This window comes from Onychomys torridus, chromosome 6 (genome assembly GCF_903995425.1).
Source record: "Onychomys torridus chromosome 6, mOncTor1.1, whole genome shotgun sequence".
Taxonomy (NCBI): Eukaryota; Metazoa; Chordata; class Mammalia; order Rodentia; family Cricetidae; genus Onychomys; species Onychomys torridus.
In genome coordinates this window covers 47,406,365-47,428,734 of record NC_050448.1, presented here as the reverse complement: position 1 = coordinate 47,428,734, position 22,370 = coordinate 47,406,365, and the positions used below count along the sequence as shown (strand labels likewise).

The window sequence follows — 22,370 nt, the reverse complement described above, 5'->3', positions numbered from 1 at the left end:
AGAAACCACTCAGGCTCGCTCTTTGTTTGCTTGGTTTGTTTTTACCCACTGCTCAAAACATGATCCCTCTCCTGTGTAGGTATGGCCCATGGTCCCAGGCACGCTCTGATAGGTGGAGGGAACGTTCAGCCCATGTGTGGCCTCCATTCTTTCCTTTGGCCCAGGATCCTGGTTTCATGCAAAGGAACACAGGTGGGACCCTTATTCTCCCGACATGTTCCAAAGACACACATTCCAATCAAATGGTAAGAGTGCATCACACTGGATGTCACATCTGGTTCCGTTTTTGCAGCTCAACGAACCAGGGCTGCTTTGTGTGTGTGCGACCAGCCTCCACTTTTATGACCAGGGTACTCTTGAGCAGGGAGAAGTGGGAAATATTTAGACAATGAGAAGAAAGACAGAAACACAGGATAGCCTCGGGAGGGCGTGGGTCAAAACCCACCTGCCCCTTCAGTGTCTACTAAAGGGCTTTTAAAGGAATGCCAAGGGGTGGAGCAAAAGGACACCCCCCCCCCCCCCCCGCAACATGGCCAAGTGCAGAACATTCCAAACACCTGGTAACCATGCACATGGTCAAGCTATCCCCTAATGCAGCCTGCTGGGTAAAGCAAGGTCAGCTCTCACTAGGAAACCTCTGTGGACCCCAACATCTGTGTTGTCCTAATCCTTCAAGTTTTCCTGTAGGAAAACATCAGTGCAAGCTACTCATGGTCTCCTCCTCCAAACTTGCATTCTCTCTCCTAAATTAACACCTGGGACCCTGATACACAGAGGCTTTTCAACACAGAGATAAATGTTTCAGTTGGGTGATATTAGGCACTTACTCTATCCAATGAATTGAGTTTCAAAATGTAATCCCAGTGATGATTAAGCCCCTGACTATAAATACTTTTTAGTTAGAAGTTTCTAAGTGAAATCGCTAACTATGGGTGGCTCACAAATACATTGCCGCTGGTTTTCATGCAGGGCCGTGAGGGGACTGTTTTTCCCTTTATGCAGACTAGGATGGGAGAGAACAGTGTCTTCGACATCGGCACATTGCTAGCTGATTAAATGATTATGTGCTCAATGATTAAACAGCCCAAAGCCAGCAATCCCAAACTATTAGTCCACTCCTAATAACGACCCATGCTACTGCTTACATACTTCACTACCACCTATGCATTTCATAGCTTCACTTCTGGAAATGGAAAAGGGCAAGTGACTTGGAGAAGTTCACATCAGTGCCTGTCAGTGTGAATATTTTGCCGGCTCCAGTACCTTTAGGGACACAGGTCAGCATAACAGAAAGACTTCATGCCCCTCTGGGAGTAGCTCTACCAACTACTTTTGGTAGGAAGGAAGGTTCTGAAATATTTTCTGCCTCTGAGAAAGCTAACTTTGGTAGCAGGTGTTGAGGCTGTGAAAGGGAATCCTGGGGCTGACCGCAAAGTGAAGAAGGCAGCAGTTCTGGGTAAGGGAAGTAGCTGCCACACAGGGATCCAGGTCCATGGAGACCTTTTTCCAGCCTTTTCAAAATAAATCCATTTTATGTAAGTTTTCCTGGTTTTTTGAATGTAGGCAACTTTTGTTTGTTTGCTTTTGGTCTTTTAAGACAGGGTTTCTCTCGGTAACCTTGGCTGTCCTGGAACTCGCTCTGTAGACCAGGCTGGCCTCGAACTCACAGAGATCCGCCTGCCTCCTCTTCCTGAGGGCTGGGATCAAAGACGTGCACTTTCACCACCACCCTGTGCAACCTTTGTTTTAAAAGATACTGTAAGACAGGACAGTGAGGGTCAGATGTGGCCTAGGAGTAGGGATCTGGGCTTTCTGTAAAGAGACTCTGGAACATACATTTGCATAACATTATCAACAACAAGAGGCCACAGGCCAGGCTCTGAAATGCCGTAATAACCACGGAATTTCCAAAACTCTGGTAGGGAGGAATTATCAACTCCATCTTTGAACTGCATAAGTGATCTTAGGTGTTTGTTTAAGGTCATATAGGCTTGTTAGGCACTGTGGGAGAGGAGACAGTGACCTCAGTTCTGCAGCTGAGGGTAACGTCTTCAGCACATTTTAGGGATGTCCAGCTGCCAAGTACCTATAAATTGCACACCATTCCTTCCCTTTACCTGTCCTGTACATGAGGGTTTGATCCATTAGAGGCAAAGTTCCTTTGGGGGCAGGATGGTGCCTTTTACTCACTGATACATACTTATGCTGTACTCTGTAAACTGTAGACTCCCACCCCGGGAGGGGCTGTGACTAGGGATGAGGGAAGAAAACATAGGTGACCACACAAACATACGTGTATAACATACATGTAACAGAAGAGTTTTGAAAACATGAAGAGTTAACCAGGTGAAAGGATTTGACTCATTTGGTTTTCTCCTTTCAAACCTTGCTGTATTAAGGCAAATTTTACATGCTATATAAAAGGACAGTTTATTCACAACAGTTCAGGAGGATATTTTCTGCACAGACAAGGGAGTCGATACATAAAATGGGGGAGGAGGGGAGAGCCGATAATTTGGGCTACAGAGAACGATACGGCACAGGTGGAAAAGACCACAGCAATAGCAGTGACAAGGACAGCTGACGTTCAGACACAGACCCAACTGCCAGTGCCGAGCCACTGGCACCTCAGGGTAGACGCACCATCTACCGTGTCCCTGTTGTCACCTCGTGTGGCTCTCTGTGTCTCTGGGCAGGATGCCCAATCTCCACAAAGGAAACACTAGGTTGTGTGCCAGCCAGGTCATTTCCCCTCCACTTCCTGGAAGGTCCCTGTACCCTGTTAGGCACACATCCATAGTTTAAAAACTGAGGTTATGAGAACCCACAGAAACTCATCTTGAACGTTTCTTCCTAGGTACATGATTCCAGAGGTTTGTTCCTATGCCAGGGGCTGCAGTCTTGTTTGGTTGAAGAAAGTTCAGTGCGAGGCTGGAGAGATGGCCTGGTGGTTAAGAACACTTGCTGCTGTTGTAGAGGACTGGAGGTCACCTCCCAGCACCTACATCAGGGGGCTTACAACTGCCTGTAACTCCAGCTCCAGGGGAGCTGATATCCTCTTCTAGCCTGCGGGCACCTGCAAATGTGTGTGTATGTTAACACACACACACACACACACACACACACACACACACACACACACTTTTTCCAAAAAGAAAGAAAGTTTAGTGGGATGAACACACCCTATGGCCTTGCTCAGCATAGCCAGGGACACTCACTTACACAATGCTAGACTGCTCACGCTAATAACATCTCTGTGACATTAAGTATGAAGACTATGGAAAACTGGCATTTTGCTTTCTTTTGGAAAGAGAGGAAGAACTGGGGAGTGTGAGAAAGGAGAGACAAGGGGTAGGAAGCGGGTGTGCAAGGAGAAAAGGAGAGAGACACAAAATCAGGGACACCACACTTCAAGGACTTCAGCAATGTCTGGGATAGCCAAAGGGCCATTCTTTATACCCCGTGTAGGAGAACTCAGACATTTCTATGATCAAGATATATTACTCTCTTTCTCCCTCCCCATTTTACGTATCAAATATCTTGCTTCGTGTAGTAAATATTCTCCTGAAATGTGAATAAATTGTGTTTTTAGATAGCATATAAAATTGATCTTAATACCGAAAGTATAAAGGAAGCAGACCAAACGGGCCGACATATTTATAAGACATTAAGTTTATCCGGTGGAGGTCTGACAGTGAATGTGAGCTCAAGAACACAATTTCAGGGCCTCGATCCATTGGCCCCAATGATGAACAGAAATCATGCTGGTATGAGCATACGGGGAATGGCAGAGGAAGCAGCTGCTTAGTGAACACATCACCCAAGACTGTTAACATCACTCCATGCAGAACTTTCCGGCCATGCCTCTCACAGTCAACACCGTGGCCACTTTGAAGCACAGATGTCGCACCAGGCGGCTCTCAGGTAAGAGCCTGCCCTTACCCACATCAGTATAGGTTGGGTTTGTCAACGTCTGACCTGCTTAAAGCTTCCGCCGCTCTCTTTTCTAACAGTTAATGCTGTGGCACAGACAGACCTATCAGGACAGTATCTGGAACATTCTGGAAAATGAAGCAGCATGTTCTGATCTTTTTTTACTCTGCTCCCTCTTGTCTATTTCCAGAGTCCTTGCCACCCGCTCCAGGCTTCCCCACCTGCAGGCCCTTTCTGCTACACTATTAGGTTGGCTCTGCCAAGATAATCACCTGATACAATAGGATTGTAAAATTAATAATAATGAGTGGTTCACACCACAAAGGCCCTGAAATGAGCCTGAGAGTTATCAGTTTGAAAGTCATTTTATGTAAAGGGAGTTTGATTGGAAGTGGCTGAAGACACATCTACCCGTGTGGAAAGACACACACGTAGGCCTCAAGCTGAGCATTCACAGTGTCAGGCTACATGCTCGGTTCCTGGAGTCTCTCACCCTAAGAGCCTATAGGACACTACTGTTATCCTTATTTTACAGATGATGAGATTGAAATTTGGCAACTGACCAGTCTAGCCAGAGGCACAAAATACCTTGCTTTCATCCATGAGACAGCTACAGCTAGACTGCATTTAAGGGAATATGCTTACAAAGCCTCACCACCAACAGACAGACATCTCTCCTTTAAGACACTTTCCTATGATCGCTATAAATGGACCATGCTCATATTCAAAGAGGCAACAGCCAAGTTAAGAACCATGCCCTCATGAACGACATGTGTGATGGTGTGGTACATGTCTGCTTACAGTCTGTGTCCTGCTGCAGTTAACTCCAGAAAGAAAAACACCACGGGACAAAGGTAGCTCAGGGATTTCAGCAGAACACCATTATTAGAGGGCTCTAGTCCACTCAAAGCCTGCTCACCCAAAAGGTTATCAATAAGAACACATTCGAATTTCTGCCAAAAAGACCCGGCGTGCCAAGATTACCGACTCGTTGACTTCCCTGGCATAGAGACAGGGTACACCTGTATTTGTTGGGAAGCTTCTAAGTTCCCTGAGCTGGGCAAGGACTGAAGCCCCTCCCCCCATGGCAACTCTTTGGGTCTTCCTTTGCAACAACAGCTGCCTCTCACCCAAGTAAAAACAGTTTGCCTGGAATGAGGATTTGTGTGAAACAAGTCAATGGCCAATGAGAATTTTCATCTCTCAACTTTGATATAAGCTAAAACGTCAAGTACTGGATCTGACACGGGCTGGATTTGAGGTAGTCAGTTTTGTGACCAATTCTATTGTTTAAAACCCTCGTAGGATAGATAGCATCTGGTTCTAAGTGTAGGTATATCTGGACTCTTCCCTCAGTAACTGCAGTCATCAATAAGGTGACAGGAAGTGAGAAGCAGTGTGTGCTTGCCAGAAAGAGCATTTCCACAAATGAGGGAGGGCACCATAAATATGGAAAAATACGTAAATAAATAAATAGCCCCTTTAGTGGGCAGGAGAGTCACAGTCCTGGAGTCTACCACAGGACTGATTCAGTCTTCTCAGAACTGTGTTATCTGTTATCTGTGTTAATCTTACACACACAGTTTTGATTCCAAAATGTCCTTCAGCGGTACATTTCAACTGTGGTAAGCAATGTTTAGTTCACCGTTGGATGTAGTGTGTGAGCTTCTGGACCTTCCTTTTTAGTTACATATGAACTGGTCATTACAGTAGTGTCTGAGAAAATGACATCAAACCCTCGTGCTTCAGGAGTCTTCAACTACACCCTCCTGGTCAGGGCTCTTTAGAAGTAACGCAGACAGGTGTTAATACTAATCATTAACAGTTATCCTAACTATCGCTGGCACTTAGGATTCTAGAATGTAACTAAAATTAATTTATAGTTACACAATCACAACCTGAATGCTAAGTCCAGTACTATTACATGGTTAAAAAAGACTAAGTTTAGCCGGCGGTGGTGGCACATGTCTTTAATCCCAGCACTTGGGAGGCAGAGCCAGGCGGATCTCTGTGAGTTCGAGGCCAGCCTGGGCTACCAAGTGAGTTCCAGGTAAGGCACAAAGCTACACACAGAAATCCTGTCTCAGAAAAAAAAAGAAAAAAAAAGAAAAAAAAAAAGACTAAGTTCATGGTTGCTTTGATTCTTCTTACAGCAGTTACTATGTTTTTCTTATCTTAATGTTATTTAAGAATTCCTCATTGAAATGTCTCAATTCTCTGCAGAGGTCCTAGCTACAAGTTCTGTCTCCACTGCTTGATGAATGTGATGTGAGGGACGGTGTCAGTACCTTCTTAAGAAGGGTATTAACCTTTTAATAAAAAGGGGGGAGGTGCAGAGAGAAGAATGGGGAGAACACAGCTGGAGGATTAGAGGCACAACCTGAACCCACCTGGTTCTCAACAGGAAACTATACCTTGACTTTTATTTAGTGTGGAATCAACCCTTCTTATAACGTCAACCAAAAACAAGCCCGGCCTTTGGGTTATCAACTTCCTCATTTACATTCATACATACCTACACCCACTACATATGCACGTGAGGTATTAATGCCAGCTCCCGCCTTTTCCTTTACACGACTTCCCTTTTCAGTCTAAAGCAGTCACTGTCCTGAGCTTAGGATTCCTATGGCTGAAATGGAAAGAGAAGGAAATAGGTCTGCTTAATTTTGGGGTTTCAGAGAAACTGTGGAAACTCTCAAAGAGACAACGCTCTCAAGAGAGAAATCTCTGTGAAGATCTATTAGCCAGTGAAGAGGAAGGAGGCACACATCAAGGTTTCCTGCTCCAGTATGGCTGCCGCCAGGGTGGAGACTGTGGGGGAGGGGGAGGAGGGTGGACAAAGAATACAGGCAGAGGTATCTCCTGACCCCTGGCATCTGAAAACCTTCAGCTCTGCACAGGCCCCACAGTAAGTACCCTGAGCCGCCATGGAAGGGCACTGGCTGAATGAGAAGCCAGCTCAGAGAGGCCAGTGTGAAGCCTGAGAACACTGCACTCCCCTGAGGAGGAACCTTCACAGCTCCAAAGAGTCCCTTCAACTACAGATCCTGGGGACCCTGGCTCATCCGGCAGATACCAGGCCAGCAACCATATAGTGACACTGAGGTCCCCCTGGGAAAGGGGGCAACAAATATGAACTCAGTGTGGCATTTACATAAAAGGATCTGAAAAATACCAGATGGGAGTGAACTGAACATTTTCAAATCTGATATGGGGATGGAAAAGCTACGTTATGCTCAGGTCTGGAGAGAGAAATCAACTTAAACCTGTACACGTTTATTCTGTAACTCTGAAATGTGCCCTGGCCTGGAAATTATGAAATTAATCCTTAAAATGTTGTGGTAGGAACAGTTGGCCAAACAAATGCTGACTCCCCTGGCCACTTGTTTCCCTGGCACAGAGCCACCACTGGAGACTTTCAGCTGAAAGGCAAAAGGGTGTCCAGAGCCAAGTGTTCTGAAACAGGCCACTGACAGGTTCTAAAGTTACATAATTATTTCAGATGATCCTTTCCATCCAAATGAAGCACAGACACCTATGTCTCCATTTAAATGAACAAGATAAAGATTGTGTAATTATGTGCACTCAAGATAAAAATACCTATAATCAGACTTAGGGCAATTATATGGAGTAATTATTAACCATCTGCTTGTTTTAGGATCAGTGACTGCAGAAGTGACTCTAAAGCTTTGTCTTGAGACTCAGGAAGGCCACCGTCACACTGACTTGCTCAAATTCTGCGTTTGAGTCCATCTGCCTATTTGGATACAACCTATACCCATTTCTCACAGAGGGAAAAAAAGTAGCCCATTACTTCTCTTCTTTCTCATTCATGTATTTCTTGTATACAGTATTAAGGGATTCCCCCAGTGTGTGTTGACACGTACTAAATATGATCCTTGTCCCTTCAGTGCCTACTTAGAACACAGCACCAGCCGTGGTGCTAGAACAATAAAAACGAATGAGAAATAGACAGCCCTCACCACCACGGTGCCTACGGCCTATTATCAACACCAAGCCAGACACTTAGAGCCAGGTATGGACCACCAGGGCACTGCTGTGACAGCCTGGGTGTGCAGCTGGTGTTACGGCAGAGACGAGGACTTGGCTCAGTCTGAGGGGAGGTGATGGGCAGGAGGAGAATTACAGGAAGCATCAGTGAGGAAGTGAGACTTGACTTTCTCTCGCAAATGCAATAGGGTAAGGATTTTACTCAGCTAATGTGGCCCTTGGAGCAACGAATGAGGAAGAGAAAGCATCTGTTGGATAAAAATGAAAGACAAGAGCGGCCTTAAAGGAGGGTGCCTTGGTCTGTCACTTCCCAAATAAACAGCAGAGCACTCCGTGGCTTACATGCCCTGAGCCACAATGCCAGCTCTTGAATTCTATGCTAAGAAGACAGGCGGGGTGTGAGCGGGGCTCTACAAACAAAGACTGACCTCAGAGAACTGTTGAGAACAGAAGAAAATAGCTAACGTGAGTGCACAGAAGATGACGGGATGCATTATAAAGACAGTGCATGTAGCACTTCTGAAGAATACACATTACTGCTTTGTCCACAGGGCTTAGGACAAAAAGGAAAAATAAAAAAAAAATCTATTAAAATTTTAGAATATAACATTTTTCTACTTAAAAATAACTACCTATAAATTGTCCTAATTGAGTTTATTTACATAAATAAACATGCATATTGATACAGGTCAATGTTAGAAGATAACGTTGGTTATTAAAGTGTTTTTTTGTGTGTGTGAAAATTTCCACATTTTTTACATATAATGTAATGATTTCCTATCCACCACACTTAGTGCTCTCGGGTCAGTGTCCCTTGGTTTCAGCCATGTTCCTCCTCTCCTAGTGAGGATCTTCTGCAATGGTTTACTTTGTTTGGGTGTTTGCTTTTCTGCTCTGGGCAGACCTGCATTTCAGTCACGGGAGACTGGAGCTAAGCAGATGAACACCGAGAACCCCAGTGCCTCTTTGGTTCCATTCTGGTCTTTGTGGTTCTAGGGAAATACGGTGCTGTATCAGGGAAGCAGGGAACACCAGGACTATAACTCATAATGAGAGGCCCAAAAAGCTGTCCCCTGACCGACCCTCCATACTATATCACACCCCAAGATTAGCTGTCACTGCCCAACAAGGGACCAGGATGACCACGGGAGGCCAGGGGAAGTGGCAGAGGGTGGCAAGAGCAGGCTAATTATGAAACATAGTGCATGGGACACCATGACCAGGGGGAGGCAGCTGGTGAACCTAGTATTATATGGACAGTTGCTAAGTAGATGCCATATTACAGGGTGCCAGCTTCACAGGCAGGAGGTGGCATGGGGAGGAGTTCCAGAATGTCAGAGTCTCAAACCAGATGCTAAGTCAGTCATTCTGTCTGTCTGTCTGTCTGTCTCTACTCTATCGCACATGTGCAACAGTGGGTCAGGCACTCCACTTGCTGCATGCACATTGCTGATCTCATGAATAGTAATAGTTGCTGATTTCGTGAATAGTAATCCTGCAAAGTCATATGTGTGATTATTATCCTCTCTGTTCCTACTCTGGCGATAATGAACAAGAAGCTCACGAAGATCACATAGCTGTTGGGCAGAAGAGGCAAGTTGTGAACCCTCAATCAAGTGTTAACTTCCCTCAAGATGCAGAACCTTCCTAAGAGGAAGGAGGCCATCAGCATGGAAGGCAGACAGCTTCATGGAAAGACCCTGAACCTGCATCCTCCCTTCCCCCAAAGAATAGAGGGTACTATTTTCTGTTGTGGTTTGGAATATAAAATGACTCCAAGACTTGCATGCTGCAAGCTTGGTCCTCAGCCTGTGATATTATTTAGAAGTTATTGAGGAGTTGGCAAGGTAGCTCAATGGGCAAAGGTGCTTGCTGCCAAGCCTGACAACCAGGGTTCAATTCCTGGGACTCATAAGGTAGAAGGAGAGAGCTTATTCTCACAAGTTGTTCTCTGACTGCTACACATGTACTGTGGCATGTACACACAGACAAATGTAATGAAATTTTTGCAGGGTGTGGTAGCACATGCCTTCAATCCCAACACTTGCAGGTAGAGATGGATGGATTTCTGTGAGTTTAAGGCCAGCCTGGTCTACATAGCAAGTTCCAGGACAGCCAAGGCTATATGATGAGATGTTCACCTCAGGAAAAAAAAAATCTTTTTAAGAAATCACTGAAGAATGTTGGCATCTTCATAATTCTTCATAACTTATTTGATGGCATTATTTGGAGGCGGCAGAAACTAGAGGTAGTGCTTGTAGGGAAAAGGGGCTGGCTAAAGAAACCCACCCTGCAGGCTTCTGGAAGCCGGTGCCTGTGGCGTGACACCTTGCGCAGCCTTGGTGCAGTGGGGAGGGGCTTGGACCTGCCTAGGCTCAGTGTGCTGGGCTCTACTGATTCCCCATGGGAGACCTCGATTTGGGGGGTATGGGGATGTGGAGTGGCTTGGGAAAGAGGGCTGGGGGGGGGAGGAAGGGGGGTCTGTGGATAGCATTGGAGTGAGTAGAAAATTTCTTAATAAAGAAAAATGAAAAAAAAAGGAAGGAAGGAAGGGAGGGAGGGAGGGAGGGAGGGAGGGAGGGAGGGAGGGAGGGAGGGAAGAAGGAAGGAAGGAAAGAGAAACAAAGAAAGAAGAAAGAAAGAAACCCGCCCTGACCCTGGAGCCCAGAACTAGGGAAAGGTGGCTCAGAGAAAGCCAGTGAAAGAAATGGTTTGGCTCAGATCAGAGCCATCTCTGCCCCTAGCCAACTGACCTGTGAAACCAACTAATCACAGAGCAGGACAGTAGAACCCTGGGCCCCAAGTCAACTCGGTTGACTCCGTCCCCAAGACATCCTATATAAACTGCCCTGCCTGGTCAGTTGTGGGCTGTTCTCTCTACCTGGTAGAGGTAGCTACTGTCCTGGACTCCTCTTCCCAAATAAATCGCTGTCTCAAAAGCGTTTTGGGTGTGAAAATCTTTATTCACTGGTGTAGAAAAGATCCTTGCTGAAACATCCCTCAGTGAACAGAGCAAGGGAGAGCTGAAAGGGCTGAAAAAGTAACACTTCCCCCCAAGAGCTAGAGGAGAAACAGTAACACCTTTTTCCTGGAGCTGGAGGAGACTGCTACATTTCTGCAGGGGTTTCTCCTTTTGCAGAGTGAAGCAAAAGGAGCTACATCTTAGGCGGGAGAAGCAGAGCTCTGTCTGCTAGGAAGCCCTCTTAAGTGGGGGCTGAGCAAAGCCCAGCTGTATCGGCTCTCCAGGAGGGGAGCAGGATTGCTATATCCTGTGGGCAGACTATCCCCCATCCCCATCACATCAGGTTTAGCCTGACTCTCCCGAACAGTCAGGATGCCCTTCCCTGAAGAGCTCCTGGCAGCTCCAGGCCTGACTTTCCTGAACAATCAGGATACCCTTCCCTGCTGAAGCAGTTCCAGGCCTGACTTTCCAGGGTTGAGCTGTCTCTTTGCAGCTCCAGCCGTCAGAGCTGTCCTAAGTAGCTCAAGGTGTTGCCTGACTCCCCAAGTAGTCAGGCTAAAATGTGAGTTGCAAAACTCACATTTTGGTGCCCAAACCTGGGACCAAACCCGTAGAGTTGCAACAAATTTACTTACAGTGCTAGCTGAGGGAAGTCTATCAGCAGGGATTGGGGGTGGGGGTGGGGGGCTGCATTTAAAAAGTGCACCTTGTACTCAGACACTTCCTCTCCCTGTTTCCTGGCCACAATCAGGTGTGCAGCTCTGAGCCTTTCTACCTCATCATAGGTCAGAATCAATGAAGCCAGGGACAGAGGACTAAAACTATGAAGGCAAATCACTCTTTATGTTGTTTATCTTAGCAAGAAAACAAAAACAAATCCCCAAACCCCAGCTAAGCCAGAACAGTGATCCCAAGGGTGGGATTTTGATGTGACTACACATAATTGTACGGCCCAAGGCCTTTGGGATTGCCTTCTGAAATGGCAGTTCTGACTCATCAAATGGGGCAGTGGGCTCAGGGAGCAAGAAACCCGCTCTAGATCGGGGAGCTTACCTGCACTTCTGCTGGTGGTGCAATCCTGTGACCCTCCCAAGACTCCAGCATACTCCAGACTGCTGACTTGAATGTCTACTGAGTAAACCCTGAGCTTCCTAAGTGTAAGAACAAAGTCTCAGCAGCTACAGGCCCAACACTTTACACTCAGGGCATGTGACTGCAGCAGAGAGGAGCTGATGGAGAGAGTCCAGGTATTATGTTTTATGTTAATGCTTCTCAATCTGTGGGTCTTGGCCCCTTGGGATTAAACAGCTCTTTCACAGGGGTCACCTGTGACCATCAGAAAACACAGATATTTACAGTATGATTCGTAACAGTAGCAAAATTACAGTTCAGTAGCAATGAAAATGATTTTATGGTTGGGGTCACCACAGCAAGAAGTGTCAATGAAGCATTAGGAAGGTTGAGAACCCCTGCTTTATGTGGATCTGAATCACGTCTCGGGTGGTCCCACTGCTTCACTTGTGGACTGCAGGGGACATCTTTTGAACTGACAAAACAAGACTGTTTCCACCTCCATTTATCTAAAGCCCACTTCCTGGGTCCTGGGGAAGTCCTGGATCTGGCTCACAGCTGAGAAACAAGGCTTCTCACAGCCCCTATGTACCCCTCCATCCTTCCCTTTATGCATCCACGTTTACACTGAACTGGCTTCAGCAAGTGATTATTTTTTCACTCATTCCCACTGGTATATTTTCTAGGCAAGAGTAGTCAACAGACTTGAGTGAAAAATGTTTTTAACCATTAAGCATGACTCATGCCATTGAATTTTGTTTAAGATTCCACAGGGAAAACATGGCTCTCAGCAATTTTTTTTCTTCTTTTGAGTTCTTAAAATAAGCCAAAGGTCTTTGGGAGAGTTCTCTCACACTGAATTGGCCCAGGCCCACAGAAACCACAAAAGTGTTGAACAGCAGGGAACTGGGGAGGGAGGGCTCTCCAGTATGCTGTTGCCAGGTTGCTCTGGTCCAGTGCAGCCTCTTAAGGAGTTATAAGCCCTAGGGTGGCATTGTTCCCCACTGTCAAGGTTTCTGTAGCTCTAGCTGCAACAAGGTTCTTGCTGAGCTTATGAATGGTGTTTATACAGCCTCTGAACTCAACAGTTTCCAGCTGAAGTTACTCATTCACTCACTGGGCAGGCATTTAACAAGCACTCTGTGTCAAGCGTCCTGGTAGGTGCTGGGGGCTCAGAAACAACAAGCAAAAAAATGTGGTCCTTAGATGGTATGAGGGTGGGAATCGGGGGTACGCAGAGGGGATGGAGAACAGGAAAGCAACAGTCCTCTTATGGGTTGACATTGACAGAGAAAGCACACAAACCAGCCTGCGGTGTGAAGAGGAGTGGGACTGGGTGGACTGGTGACTAGGAACCAGCCTGACAACTGCTGGGGAAGAAGCTTGTGTGACGCTGAATGAATCGGAGAATATGAGAGAATTATCATTTCTTACACACTTGAGAACGACTTCGATAACAAAAACGATGATTAGGACGACTGACAGCGGAGTCCCAACACCCGTCAAATCTCACTCTGCAAGTGTCTGACATCAGACACGTCCCAGCTCTGAAGCATTGCTGACTTGCAACTATTATCAGAGTCCTACGCCGAACTCAAGAAAGCTATGTGAAAAAGAAGCAAGTCTCCAATGACGCAAGTCCCCGTACAGACCTCAGATGGTCACAAGTCACCCGTGTCTGTGTTCCGTGATCACTGAGTTAACAATGGAGAGCTGGACCGTGCATCGTGCCCAATCACAGCACCGTAGAAAGAAAAGCACCTCTCGTCAGTGTCCGCTCACTCTGCTTTCAGTTCACATGTTCAATCTTTTGATAATTTTCCTTCCTGTTGCTGGGGAAACGCGCTCAGGTGAGTGCTCTACCACAGAGCTGTACTCCCAGCCCTACATTTCATACACAGAAAGTCGTGGAAACACATTAGTTTACATTTATGATGAGGACTCTCGGCTCTCAGTATCTTAAGGTTTACACCAGCCTCTGGATACAATGACTGATGTCCAGCTAAGAGTTCTTGCAGAGGGGAGGCAAGGTCTTAGCAATACTTGAGACAAATAAATTAGACCACAACTTCGGAACAATTATCAAACAGTATATTGAGCTTACAATTTTAAAAACAGATTTACTTTTTTGACGTGTGTTTGTCTACATGTATGTCTGTGTCTGTGTGTGTGTGTGCTATAAACAGAGGCCAGAAGGGGGTATTGGATACCCTGGAACTAGAGTTACAGAAGGTTGTGAGCCATCATGTAGCTGCTGGGAACTGAACCTGGATCCTCTGCAAGAGCAGTCAGGGCTTTTAACTGCTGAGCCATCTCTTTGGTTCTGTAATTGCATTTTTTTTTTTTTTAGTTAAAAATGTTGGTGTGTCAGTTACCAAAAGACTTATTTAAAGATTAAAGCAGATACTTTACCAAAATATTTCACTAAGGACCAGCAATTATTCAGCTAGTGTGCCTTCTAAACAATGTAGGCCGTGAGTGTGAGTATGCATAGCCTACAGAGAGTTCATGAACAGAACAAACATCTCAGATCCAAAGCTGTCAGACTTCTTAATTTTGTTTTTTAAATTGACTTAGATGTATGAGTCCTCTGTCTAATGTGCATGCCTCCTGGTGCCTGTGGATGCAGCAGAGGGCGTGAGATCTCATGAAACCGGAGGTAGAGATGGTTGTAAGTCCCATGTGGGTGCTAGAAGTTGAACCCGGGTCCTCTGGAAGAGCAGCCAGTGTTCTCAACCACTGAGCCATCTCTCCAGCCCCAGTGCTGCAGGATTTATACCTAGTTTCCAAAGTGAATAGATGTTGCCTGAGATCCCAGGTGTCCTCAGAAACCAACTTTTCAAGATTCAAAAGCTTTCAGAAATGACATTGTTGCATTTACACTAGAGAAATTTGTTTGACCCGGGTTCCAATTATTCCAGCAGATGGCAAACAGGCTCCTTGCTTTCTATGTGAATTTGCCAAATGGCATGTTATTTATTATTATTTAAAATATGGTGAAGTATGAGCTTCATAAAATTCCCAGAGAAACTGAACCTTGGACGTTCTTTACAGGAAAAGCTCTAGACGAACAGGCATATACCCTGCCTTACTGCTCCCACACTCAGCTACCCTCCTTGTGAGCAGGGCTAAATACGAACCTAGATCATTATCCATAAAGAGACTCTTTAGTTCTTAACTTCTTAGAGGCAGAATCACTGCTGATGAGTTTTCACACGATTTTCAGACTCACTGGAGAGGGCAGAGCAGCTTACAGTCCACTCCAAGGAACGGCTGACAGGAGAGCAAGGTCTGGGAGGAGTCGCCTTTGTTCTTTAAATGGACAGACACACTCCTGCTACATGCCTTCTCCTGTAGATCTCTCTGAAGCAGTAAGCCTGAGTCTTGCTGAGGAAATGGATACAAGACAGATTCACGCCTCAAAACTGCATCCTGGAACAGGAAGTATTTATTTCATGGCAGTTTCTGAGGGCCAAGAATCCTGGGCTTCCTCAGAGTGGCTGAGCCTCTGGGTCTCTCATGAGGCTGCAGTTAAGCTGTCAGCCACCTCATAGCCACTAAGGAAGAATACACTTCAGGCTCATTCATATGGCTTCTGGCAGGCTCACTTCCTCACTGTGTGGGGCACTCCACTAGCTGTCTAAATGTTCTTAAGAAACAGCAGCTGCAGGGTGGGGGTTGGGGGGGTGGAGGTGGTGGCGGTGGCAGCGGCGGGCGGATCTCTGTGAGTTCAAGGCCAGCCTGGGCTACCAAGTGAGTTCCAGGAAAAGGCGCAAAGCTACACAGAGAAACCCTGTCTCGAAAAACAAAAACAAACAAACAAACAAACAACAACAACAACAAAAGAAACAGCAGTCCAGGGGCTGGGGAGATGGCTCAGGGGTTTAGAGCACTGGCTGCTCTTCCAGAGGACCTGAGTTCAAATCCCAGCAACCACATGACAGCTCACAACTGTCTATAACTCTAGTTCCAGAGGATCTGGCACCCTCACACAGACATATATGTAGGAAAAACACCAATGCACATGAAATAAGTTATTTAAGAAATGGCAGCTAGGAACCCAGAGGAAGTGACTCTAGGGACAGACAAGAGCAAGAACACACATCTAAGTCAAAAGCCACAACCCTTTAAAAGAAAATAACCCTAATATCAGAAGTGTCATCCCACCACCGTTTACTATGAGGGAGTGACTCAGTCCAGCCCACACTCAAGCAGACTCAAGTTAAGCCCTACTTCTTGAGGGGAGACAAAGAACCTTAGCATGTATAGTAGGGCATGACCACAGCTATCCCGTTCTAGTTGAATGGAGAAGACCACAGCAATGTCACGATTGGAGCATTGCAGTGGAAGCCGGGTAGCAAATTCCATGTGAAATGAAGTGAAAAGGCCCCAATATTAGAAGCCCTTTAGAGGAAGTCTCATATAGCAGTCAGGAGAGTAACTTCGTTGTTTGTTTTGTTTTTTTCTATACAGGGTTTCTCTGTGTAACAGAGCTCCTGGAATTCACTTTGTAAACCAGGCTGGTCTCGAACTCACAGAGATCTGCCTGCCTCTGCCTCCTCAGTGCTGAGATTAAAGGTGTGCACCAACGAGCCCAGCTATGAGGGTAACTCTTGAACACAACATCCTGGGAGGATTTTAACCTTTTCATTGTTTACTCCACAAAAACATCAGACATTCTTAACATTCACTTCTTAACATTGGTAAAGGGGCAGTGATAAAAACCTGTCCTAAATTCAAAAGCCAACATGAAGTTTTCTTCCACAGCTTCATCTTACACACACACACACACACACACACACACACACACACACACACACACACACACTGAAGCTCTAAGTGGATGACTTTAGTATTGGGACTTAGAAGAGCAGAGAGAGATTCAATAATTCTTGGCCTGCATTTCTTCAGCTGTGACTGAATGATTTGGCTAGGACTCTGTTTTTATTTGAAAAATCTAAGCACCATAAACAAATTCTTTTTGATGGCTACAACTCATTTTCATCAAATTCATCTAATTTTATCCTTGGTAAAAGTGGCCCAGGTGTACAAGAGCTTACTGCAGAATCAAACCCATCATGAGAGCAGATTATTAGCATTCTGCTTAACACGGCCATGTTCAGACAAGGACTGCGATACAAGCGTAAAATGGTCCAATTACAAAACTCTGGAGGCATCAGCCTCAGGAACAGCTGCAGGCATCAGTCAGAATCAGTTGTTTGGTACCCCGCCACTCTGGATGTTTCAGGATGGTGGTTCTGAAGTCATTTTCAACAGCTATCGGGACAAATAAATGGTACACTTGGGACATAAAACACAGAAGAAGTCAATGTCAGCCTGACTCAAACTCACAGGGAAATTAAGATTTAAAACTAGAATTAGCTTCCTTGCTTTTTCTTTCTAAGGACTGATTCGATTCGTAAGTCAGTTAAAAAGAAGTTTGTCATTTCCGAATGGTAATTTCATCTTTTTACATAGAGAATCCACCTGACTGTAACCAACGAGCTTATCTGCACATGGTTATTAATGAGCGTGCGTAGAACAATGGAAGGAGTGGGTGTGTGGCCACAGGAAAAGGAAGTTCTGCCTTCTTCCACAATTTAGCTGCTTGTCCAGACAGTCGATGTGCCTATGTTTGTACCCACGGTTAAGTAGAGAGCACCTCAAAGGTAGAAGCTTGCTTGCATCTGATCTCTGGAGTTGTGCAGTGCATCACAGTTACAGTTCAGTATCAAAGAAAAGGGGAGCACAGTCGTATTTTATATTGTCTACAGTTACAATTTCAGGGACCTATCTCTGCCCTGCAATGAGGGCTTTTCTTGGGAAGAAGTGGGAGAGACATTTTGGAATGTAGATTTAAACTATCCGAAGCATCTTTCTTTTTATTATCAAAGGGTATCAATACCAGTCCAGACCCAGAAAACGATAATGCTAGGGAAATTCATGGAAATTTGTGGAAAGCGGAGAAAGGATGGGCCAAGCCAGGCTGGCAGCAGAGTTGTTTAGCACTGATGGACAATAAGCATAACCAATTCTGTTGTATAACAAATTACTGCAAAGCTAGCAGCTTCCAACAATCCAAATGCATCAGCCCCTGAGTGCTGGGAGGCCAGACCCAGCTGTGCTAGGGCCTCTGCTTAGCCTTCCAAAGGTACAGTCAGTGTCAGCAGAGCTGGGAGTCCTACCTGGAGTTTGTGGGCCTCTTCCAAGTTCCCTCAGGGTGTTGGCAGAATTGAGTTTCTTGGATTGAAGGGTATCATTTACTTGATGGCTTTTGGCTGGGGATCTCTCCCAGCTCCTAGCAGCTACTGTCTTCTAGTCCTAAGCAAATGGCAGCTTCAAAGCCACCTAGAGTAGGAGCCTCACAAGAGGAAACGTCATCCTGCCCCATTACTATGCGCAGACAGCATAGTCTAATTAAGGGAGTGCAACCCAACATATTCCCAGACCCCTCACCCTGCTACATGGGTCATGGACATGAAGGGGCGGGCTACAATCTTTGGTTCCATTTTAGAATCTAGCTACTGGAGTAGGGTTGAGGAAAGGCTAAAAGTAGGCTGCATCCTTCACTATTTTAATGGGAAGCATGTAGACGTTTCTTTTGTAGTTACTTCAGACTGTTTTTATTCATTAAAAAGGGGTTTCTCAGGACCAGCAAAATAGCTCAGTGGATAATGGAGCTAAAGGCACCTGCCCCTTAACTTGATGACCTGAGTTCAATCCTTGGAAACCACATGGTACAAGAAAAGAACAGACGCCTGCGACTTGTTTTCTGACTTCCAAACATGCACAGTAAATGAAAGTATATAAAGAATATTTCTGTTTGCAGGGCAGGATTACAGAAGATCAAGACGTGGTAGTGCATGCTTTTAATTCCAGCACTTGGGAGTCTGAGGCAAGTCTGTGAATTCAAGGTCAGCCTGAACTACATAGTGAGTTCCAGAAGAGCCAGGGCTATGTAGACAGACCCTGTCTCAAAGGAAAAATAAATAAATAAAAAATAGAAGTCCTCAAGTGTGAACCTAGGGCTGTGGAACTCTAGAGACTGTGGGTGTGAAATTCCTCCATAAATTTCCTATGTATTTTCCTATTAAGCATACTGAAGTCTGACAAAAACCTCCAGTTTCAAACCGGAAAAAAACAACCTCACTACGGCATGAAGCCAGAGCAGTTCACCAGCCACATGACACTACACACAGCAATAGAAATGTGCAGCCTTGGCGCCCTCTCTCCTTGCCTTTCTTTATAGTTTAATCAATACGGTCGGGGGATAGGGAGGTGGATTTATCTGTGTTGATGGATGAAGCTGCAACTGATTCACTTTCCATTCTTTTCTTGCTGGTAAATACTTTTTGTTATTTCTAGGTTTTCAAACTAAAAATAAGTGGCCACAAATGTTCTTATAGCTGTTCTCTGGTGCAAATATATAGGTCTCTCTAAGAAACATATATTATGGGGATGTAAATGGTAACCATGGTGGGTACCTAGGGCTCTAGTTTCATTTCTGCGGCTGTGATACAACACTCCGATTGAAAAACAAAAACAGAGGACTGGAGAGATGGCTCAGTGGTTAAGGGCACTGGCTGCTATTCCAGAGGTCCTGAGTTCAATTCCCAGCACCCACATGGTGCTCACAACCATCTATGGTGGGATCTGATGCCCTCTTCTGACATAAAGTCAAGAGAACACTCATATACACATAAAATAAATAAACCTTAGGGGGAAAATAACATCAAAAACAACCAAACAAAAACCAACACATTTTGGCTACAAGGCTGGAGAGATGGCTCAGCTTTAAGAGCATGGGCTACTCTTCTGGAGGACCCAGGTTTGGTTCCCAGCATTCACATGGTGGCTAACAACCATTTGCAATTCCAGCTCCAGAGGATCTGACACCTTCTTCTGTTCTCTGCAGGCAAATCTCATATTTGTGACCTGCCACCAAAAAGTCTCTTATAAAGGCCACTCTTCATAAAGAGACCCTACACTGATGTGGTAGACTCCAAAGAAACCACACATCACAGAGTTGGAATGCAACTGAATGCTTTATAATCTGATCAGTTTAATACTTACAGCTCAACTAAATGTCCATCTGAAGGCCCAATTTCTGATTCTTTCAAAAAACATTTGAGCCGGGCGGTGGTGGCGCACGCCTGTAATCCCAGCACTCAGGAGGCAGAGGCAGGCGGATCTTTGTGAGTTCAAGGCCAGCCTGGTCTACAGCTCGAGATCTAGGACAGGCGCAAAGCTACACGGAGAAACCCTGTCTCAGAAAACCAAAAAAATAAATAAAAATAAAAACACTAGAATAAAATTCATTATTCAAAATAATCTTGCAAATATAATACACCAAAATTAACCAGACCCTGTGTCTATAGAGTTCAGTGAACTTCTGTACTGTTAGAAATAGCCATTCTTTCACTACTAAACATATTTTATGCACTTATCCATCATCCAAAATGAAAATTCCATGACAGAATTAGAACTAAAAAAGCAATTATCTCTGTGCTCATTTCCATAATAATTTCTTCTTATTATTATTTTTAAAGATCCACTAGTTTAATTAATTTTAAGCTTAACTTGGTAAAAGTGGTAGGGAAAATTTTCTAATATTTCTTATGTAAATTCAGATATGGGGGGTTAAAATATAACAGATTCTCCATTGTTATTGGTCACTTACACTGCAAAAATTCTCCATTTCTTCTCCATGTGTTTTCTATTTAACCTTGGCTTCCAGAATTGAAATCATTTTTTTAATTCTATTTTTCATCAGTAGTGGAAACCTTGGCAACAGACAGCAACTGCCCTAGGTTGGGCAAGGAGATGCAAGCCATGACACCATTTGTCTTTATTCAGTCAGGTTAGCATCTTTATATCAAGGACAGAATAGGACATGGAAGAAGACATAAGCAAATGGCCCTTTACCACTGAAGTTTTCAGTGGCACATCCCAGTTCAGGTTTAGTGGAGCTGTAACGCAATCTGCACAGGACATTTACTTCTGAGGTTAGAACAACGTGGGCCTTCAGAAAAGCACCAAAATGTCGGTTGCTCTTCCAGCTAGGTACTAAAAACTTGGAGATCTTTGGAATACAGGAAATTAGGTGAGGAAGTAAATACAGTACTAACTCAGCACCACCAGTTGACAAGCTCAGAGTTGTGAGTTCTGAAAAGAAATATGTGACACTTCTCTATCATCTCCCTCAAAGTTTTAGAGTTTTGATAATTTCTTAGTTTTTGTATTCTGTGACATTTTATTCTTTCTTCAGTTTTACCATGGGAACAATGTTAAGATGTTCCTCCCTTCCTTCCTTTCTTTTTTTTTTTTTTTTTCCTTTTCATCCCCACCCCCACAAGCCTCCCTATGTCACAATGCTGGTTTCAAGCATCAGATCCCTGCTTCAGCTTCCTGGAATTCTGGGATTCCAAGTGTGCTGGTTTGAATGAGATGACCCCCCCATAGCCCCAGGCATTTAAATATGTGGTCCTAGTCTTAGTGTTCAACTGCTGTGAAGAGACACCATCACCATGGCAACACTTATAAAGGAAAGCATTTAATTGGGGCTTGCTTACAGTTTCAGGGGTTTATTATCACCATGGTGGGGTGCATGGCAGCAACCAGACAGACATGGTGCTGGAGAAGGAGCTGACAGTTCTACATCAACACTGGGCCTGGCTTGGGCTTTTGAAAATCTCTACACCCACCCCCAGTGACACACCTCCATCAGGGCCACACCTCCTAATCCTTCTCAAGGAGTGCCACTCCCTGATGACTAAGCATTCAAATATATGTGCCTAGGGGGGCCGTTCTCATTCAGACCACCACAGTCCCCAATTGATTGTGCTGTTTTAGGGAAGTTCAGGAGATGTGGTCTTGTTGGAGGAGGCATATCACTGGAGGAGGGCTTTGAGAATTTAAAGGCTCATGCTATTTTTCAGTTTGCTCTCTCTGCTTCCAATTTGTTGTTTGTTCAAGACAGAAGCTCTTAGCTTCCAGGTCTAGTCCCCATGCCTCTGCTCTGCCATCCATCATGGACTCTAACTTCCTGGTGCCACAATCTCAGATAAACTCCTCCCATAAGTTGCCTTGGTAATCATGTTTTATCACAGCAAGAGAAAACCGACTAACACCACAAGCCTGTGCCGCTATGCCCAGTTGAAAATCCTCTTTAATTTGCAATCACGTGGGAAAGAAGTTCAGCCTTAAGATGAATGAAAATGTCCTCTCAACTCTTCCTTTCCACCACGCAGTGACCTGCCAAAATGAAGACTCGGAATCACCTCCACATTGAAATGAGACATTTCACAAGCTTGTTCCCCAGCAAGAAGTACCAGTGAAGTGTTTCAGACAGGCTCTTTCGAGATTTTTAAGATAACTATAAACAAGAGAAAAA

General features: G+C 45.0%; 1 protein-coding gene across 1 annotated transcript in view; it reads right to left on the bottom strand.

Annotated features, from left to right (window-relative positions):
• Ppm1l (protein phosphatase, Mg2+/Mn2+ dependent 1L) overlaps positions 1-22,370 on the bottom strand; it is a 269,683-nt gene that overhangs the window by 16,978 nt on the left and 230,335 nt on the right. The window lies entirely within an intron of this gene.